The sequence below is a fragment of the Malus sylvestris genome, chromosome 16, assembly GCF_916048215.2.
Source record: "Malus sylvestris chromosome 16, drMalSylv7.2, whole genome shotgun sequence".
Taxonomy (NCBI): Eukaryota; Viridiplantae; Streptophyta; class Magnoliopsida; order Rosales; family Rosaceae; genus Malus; species Malus sylvestris.
Window position 1 is genome coordinate 37,034,433 of NC_062275.1, and position 6,461 is coordinate 37,040,893.

The 6,461-nt window shown below is 33.8% G+C and overlaps 1 long non-coding RNA gene across 1 annotated transcript; it reads right to left on the bottom strand.

Annotated features, from left to right (window-relative positions):
• Positions 1-4,286: 4,286 nt before the first annotated feature.
• Positions 4,287-5,906, bottom strand: LOC126607388 (uncharacterized). The gene is made up of 3 exons (XR_007617574.1): positions 5,837-5,906; positions 5,258-5,690; positions 4,287-4,473 (listed from the first exon to the last, which is right to left on the bottom strand). It is a non-coding gene; the product is annotated as an uncharacterized LOC126607388 (long non-coding RNA).
• Between the last annotated feature and the right edge of the window lie 555 nt (positions 5,907-6,461).

Consider the following 6,461-nt stretch of genomic DNA (forward strand, 5'->3'; position numbering starts at 1 on the left):
CTTTTCTTTCTTTTTTGGCAATTCAATGGAGGCATCAAAGAATTGTTGTGTGAAGGTGGCTCTGCAGTCTGCACATTAGATCGGTTATCGGCGATGAACGCCTTCAGGGTTGCAATGGGTGTGTTGTTGTTGAACTTGGTTTTGTTTCATAAATAGTGTTTACTTATGGGTCTAGTTTCATAAATAGTGTCTACTTATTGGTCATATTTCATAAATAATGCCTAGTTCTTGCTCGTTTCATAAATAGAGTCTAGTTATTGGTCCAGTTTAATAAATAGTGTATAATTCAGTTTCATAAATAGTTTCCACTATTGGTTTAGTTTTAGAAATAATGCCTAATTCTTGGGTTTGTTTCATAACTAGTGTATACTTATGAGTCCAATTTCATAAATAGTGTGTACTTATTGGTCATGTTTTATAAATAGTGTCTAGTTATTGGATTTAGTTTCATAAATAGTGTATAGTAATTGGTACAGTTTCATAAATAGTGCCTAGTTATTAGTCCACTTTCATAAATAATGCCTAGTTCCTGGTCGTTTCATAAATAGTGTCTAGTTATTGGTCTAGTTTTATAAATAGTGTATAGTCCAGTTTCATAAATAGTTTTCACCTATTGGTCTAGTTTTAAAAATAGTGTATAATTCTTGGTTTCGTTTCATAAATAGTGTCCACTTATGGGTCCAGTTTAATAAATAGTGTCTACTACAGCAAAATAACAAACATTATTTTCGAAACTAAATTGAAATAACCCACACTATTACTGGAACTACAGGAAAATTACCCACACTATTTCTGAAAACTGAGACCAATATATCTCACACTATTTTGGGAATACAACAAAATAAACACTATTTTTGAAATAACAACAAATAACCCACCTTATTTTTAGAACTATAGCAAAATATTCCACACTATTTCTGAAATCAAACCAAAATAACCCACAATATTTTTAGAAGGGAACAAAATAAACACTATTTCAAGAAATACAACAATATAACCCACACTATTTTAGAAATTGAACCAAAATAACACACACTATTTCTAGAACTACCGCAAAATTACACATTATTTATGAAACTGAACTTAAAATAACTCACACCATTTTTGTTAACTAGTTTTTTTTTTTTTTCTCAAAAGAGAAGGAGTGCAAAATACATTATTTCTAGACTTGAAATACATTTTTATCTAAAAAAAACTAGTGTAAAAGCGTGTTGGGCTTTCAAAGAGAAGTAGTGCAAAAGCGTGTTGGGCTTTTAATTCAACCCATGACTTTGATTCAGCCTGTGTCCTTATGGTTAAAGTTTAGGCCCTTTTGGTTAAAGAATAGTTGAATGTGCTTTTTGGTTAAATTAAAGTTAGTCCAATCTCTTTGCATTAAAACTCTCTTTTTTTTAGTCGAAGAATTGCGAAATGTCAAATTTTTGGTTCATGTGTTTCAGGTTGTTGCTAGGACATAACAAGGCTACTTTGTAAAGCTGCAATCCAAGACAATTAATTCGTTGTTGTATATCATAATTTAATGGGATATTACTGTTATGTAATTTTAATTTAATGGCAGTTTACATAACTAGTTGTCAATAAAAAGATAAAATTAATCGAAAAACTATCTTATAGTGGATGATTGAGTAATTTAGTGGAAAAAATAATTAAGAAAGTGAGTAGGACGAAAGTAGCAATAATAACAGGACAAATATAATTTGATGTATGAAATAATGATAACCCCATGCCCAATTGCAAATGCAATTGCAAGACAATAAGACAAATTACATGCCATTGCAAGACAATAAGACAAATTAAGCAAATGATAACCACATTCAAAATTCAAAACAGTTTGGCTGACGGAAGTGGTGTTCCGTCGGGCAAGGATTGGAAAAAAAAAATTGCTTTGCACGCTGGGCTTGCTTCCAGCTCGTGGGCTCTTTAGTTAGGCTTGTTTTCTTATAGTTTGTGTCCTTTTTCATTAAAATTCATGCCCTTTTTATTAAATAAAGTTATTATGTGGTTTTTTGTTAAATAGAAGTTAGCCCAAGCCCTTTTCATTAAAGCTCCCAATTTCGTGATCGATAAATGTTAGTTTCTATTCGTAGATTTAATCAGGTTTTTCCTTATAATTTGGTTTCAATATTTATTACAAGTCTCATGTGAAAGATGCCACAACTTCTGAAAGGGTAAGCAAATGACACTTTTAGAGAGATAAAAATTGATAACTTTCTTTGAGATGCTCTTATGAAATGGAAACCCGACAATATTGAGTTTTTTTTAATAATATTATTAATTTGGAGTGATACAACATTACTCTATACCAAAGGTCAAAAAACACTGTTCTGTTGTAAACTTTCCTAGTTTAAATGTGATTGTGTAAATCCTAGACTAGATTGGATTCTAGTTATCACTAGCAATAGTGCCCGCGTGTTGCTGTGGGTGTTGAAACTATTGGATGTAAAAATGCATAAAAAAACATGAGAATATGTTGTAAAATGATATGTAAGCCAGTTTTGTACTGAGAAGGCAGACACACATCTTAATCAAAGTGAAAAATGATGTCTAAGGATTAGATCTAGTATATTTCAGCTAATGATACAACTGCCTCTGAATTCCATGTTGCAAACTTGCCTATTGAAAAGCCTCTAAATTTAGCCTAAATCGGCATCGCACCATTAAATCACATTATTAAATCGGAATAAAAACATTGAAAAACATATCAACTCATGCCCAACTTTGATATCTGAATTCAATAAAAACAAAGCCTTCAGATCAAAGCAAAAAACTGAAGATGGTTACCTGAATTCAATAAAAACTGAAATATGATTACTCTTAAGCATGCTTCTTTTTAGGAATCAGTAAAACTTGAAAATATCCCAAACAGACTCTTATACCTCATGTATCCAATAGAGCTTGAATTTCTAAGGGAAAAACTTGAAATCATACACGTAAGAGTTGTGTTCCCTCTGCCAGATAAAAGTGCGAAAGACAAAGTTTTCCAAAATTCTAATAACCTTGCACAATATTAATTTCGCAACAAAACACATTGGTTCCAGCACTAACAACATAAAAAGTTTTAAAATTGCAATCTAAACTAATGTTTTCTTTCTTCCTCTCCCTGTTCGTAAAACATGAAGACAAAGATTTCCAAAATTCCAATGAATCCTCTCATTTCTCCGCAAAAATTATAAATCTATTTGAATCCAACAATTATCAATGCATTTTAAAACTGGAAAAAAGCAGGACATAAAACTTATCCAAAATATAAGAAGAGCGTCACAGGTGCCAGCAGATCTCAAATTTATTAACTGAGCAACCAAAATGCAAAATACTGTTTTAGTCGGGAAAGGCCCAACAAAAAAAAGCCAAACCATAAAATACATACTGAAAAAATTTTCCAGCCCCCTGCTGCACCAACAAACTGTGTATCTACAATTTGAAAGCGTTTGTACCAGACATATACCAAATCGCATTAATGATTATTAAACTTGACCCTACACTACATATGAAAATTTACTCATTGCTATGACAAATCACTCTCACAAATCCAAAATACCGTAGATATCACTCTTCTAATTTTATCACGACTACCTCAAATCTTATGAATCAAGCATAACCATCACAGCAAGTCAAATGAAAAAAAGCAGCTGTGGATTTAAATAAAATTGCTAGCACAAAAATCAGCAAGAAAATATGCATTACCAATTAACAACCCAAACATGCACAAAAAAGGTCCCAAATCACCAAAACAAAACCAAAAAAAAATCAAATTCAGCCGCAAAGAAAACAAAGGAAAAAACAAATAATACATTTATATACCTTTAGCACAAAGAGTTCCAAGAATTAGAATCGAAAATCCAAAAATCTGAAAGGGACGGTTTCCTGAATCTGGAAAACAAAATGCATCAGACACGCACAATAACGATCCAACGAAAAACAAAAGATCGAAACCATATAAGCTGATACACATGCAGAGCTCACCTGTAAACGCCGGATTAGATCAGTCTCAACCAAGTTCGAAGTGAACCAAGATGGGCACAAAATTTCTGAAATCAAAGAGCGAAGCCCATGAGATATTAACAAAAAAGCGTCCAAAGGGCTTCTTTAGCCAACTCACTTTGCAGCGCACACATCTTAAGTTTAAGTATGTAAAACTGAAATTGCAATTTAACCATTCTACATCACCGCCCTTCATTTTTTTTCTTCTGAGTTTCTTTCAAATCAAACCTAAAGCAGCCAAAACCCAAAAAGAGCATGAAACAGAGTTTACTATATCTGTCTGCAACTTAATCCATGCAGTCTAATAGAAAATCAAATAAGCAAACGAAATGAAAACACCAAACTAATTATAGAAATTTAATTAGTACAAAAAACCCAGGGACAATGTCAATTCATAAATCACATGTACTCACAGATAAATAACGATCTTGGTATTTGTGAACTAAGGAGAAGCTGATTTAGAATCACGATTCGTAATATTAGTCTTCAGACCTGTAAGCGACCAACAATCTGTCAGAGCAATACCATTTTGTTTTTCCACTAATCCACATGAGATGAAACCCAAACATATCAAAAAAATTTGTGCCTTTCAACACAGTCAACACATGGATTAGTCCATTGACATTTAGATTAATGAACCATTGTTCTTTACCACATGGCTGCAATTTTTATATACAAACATTAGTCTTTTAACACAAATTTTCAAGATTGTCTACGTGTTCACCAAAAACACAAAGGCTTCAAAAATTCCAACAACCCTTTTAATTTCTTCTCAAAAATTCAAAATCCATTTTAATCCAAACTGGAAAAAAGCAATACCATAAAAAGCACACGCAAATAATTTTAAAACAACTGCACTCACACAATTTATATCACCAAGAACATATAAAAAAAATTTAAATCACAATCTAAACTAATGTTTCCTCTCCTCCTCTCCGTGTTTGTAACCCCCTGCAGCATAAAACCCAGAAACAAAAACCTTCACACAACCTCAACAACTCCTCTCATAAAAAACTACGAATCCATTTAAATCCAATAATTACCAATCCATGTCTGAAGCAGAAGCACATAAAAATACCCAAAAAATTACAGCAACGTTGCAAATACCAGCAAATCAGAGATTTGCCAACTGAAGAACAAAAACGCAAAATTCTCCTTTAACAGGGAAAACCCAAGAGAGCACCACAATTGACAATAAAAGGAAACGATTAAGGTTTCATCAAAACAAAGGAAAAACCAAAAATAAAAACCAAACGAAAATGATTATAAAATATACCTTAGTTGGATCACACTTGTTCCATAGCGGGCTGCAAAGACGCCACCCTTGAAAATAGGTGTAAATCGGCCAAAAACCCAGCCACAACCTAGAAATCCCAAACGGAAAAAAGGGGAAACAGCAGGAATTCTTTACCCCAATTAGAGATGTCGAAACCCTCAGAACGCAAAAAATCCCAAATCTAAATAGACGCACAACGGCCCGACAACCACAAAATCCCTTAAACCACGAAAATCAGCAACCCTTTCCGCGAAAGAAAGCACGGATATCATAGGGAAACAGAGGATTGGAAGAAAGAACGGCAAAACGAAAAGAGCAGAAGCCGAAATCAGGAAAAGCAACGAAGGAACAAAACCCTAACTCATTAAGAAGACTCTCGAAGTCGAGAGAATAAGATGAGCGACGCGTGGAAAACAGGGACATAAAGCACAATCTGCAAACCCATTAATCCAAAATCCATAAATAATCCAAATACTAATCAAATCGGCTAAAAAATAAATAAAAACCCAGATCATAATTTTCATAAAGGAAAAGAAAATCCAAAACAGATGAAAGCTTTTGCAGTAGTATTTTTCATACCTAGACGCCATTGAGGAATGGGATCATTCAATACCTCCCATTCCTCTCTCTGTGTCTCCCTGAGGCGCGGCATGTGCTCCCATCCCTGAAACCCTCACTGAATGACAACAAAACCTAATCCCATCCCAATCCGTCCAAAATCCTACGGACAGAATTACCCTCCAACCTTTTGATAATTACCCTCCAACCAGCCCCATTTGGCTGTGGCATTGTGGTAAATAGCGTGAAATCGAGTGACAAAGGTTTCACTGTAGATAAGCTACAGTCACATTGCTCCTCAATTTTAGAATAGATAATTTCCTATTACATCTTGTATTCCTTGGGGATGAAGGAATATCTTCTCTCCTTTTACTACTATAAATAAAGGCACTATTTAGGAGGGATAACACACACATTCCCCTACAATTCTACAAACACATCTATCTCAATCTCTCTTCTCCTTGCTACCGACCTCCTTAACCCTGTCAGATAAAATAGGCTACAACATGGTTATCAACACGCTCCTACCGCTGCGCTTAGGAATCTAATGTTGAAGATTTTTTCTGCATCAAACCAGTTCATCCATATCATCAAGTAATCAGGTTTTTTCAAAACAATGGTTTTTTATCTCGATATTTTTGCAGCC